Raw genomic sequence first — 439 nt, forward strand, 5'->3', positions numbered from 1 at the left:
GGTGCCTAGATCTTCTTCGTGGGATTATGCGCCTGCGCTGATCCGAATCAGTGGTATGCAAAGCTCACAAAGGGATCTTCACGCCACTCCTCCAGGCATGCGCTGGTCTCTCCCAGCGTCACGATTGGGAACTGAACTGGGCCTGCCTACGTCCCATGTTTCGAAAGTGGGGCATGCCTCATGTCGACGTCTTTGCCACCAGACACAACTCAAAGTGCAACCTGTTTATCTTCTTCGTGGTCTCTGTGCTTCACACCAATGGGATCTAGTGCGCCTGCACTGGATCTGCCGGTGCCTAGCAAGCTCTTTAAAAAGGATTTTCGTGCCTGACCCAACTGAGCATGCTCAGGAGCCCCAGTGAGCATGCCCAGAAGGGCAGGCACGGACATCCCGCCAGTTCTTTCCTTTCCGCCGCGCTGAGCAGACCTGTCTTCGAGAG

The sequence above is a fragment of the Gekko japonicus genome, unplaced genomic scaffold (assembly GCF_001447785.1).
Source record: "Gekko japonicus isolate JY-2015 unplaced genomic scaffold, Gekko_japonicus_V1.1 scaffold1145, whole genome shotgun sequence".
Taxonomy (NCBI): Eukaryota; Metazoa; Chordata; class Lepidosauria; order Squamata; family Gekkonidae; genus Gekko; species Gekko japonicus.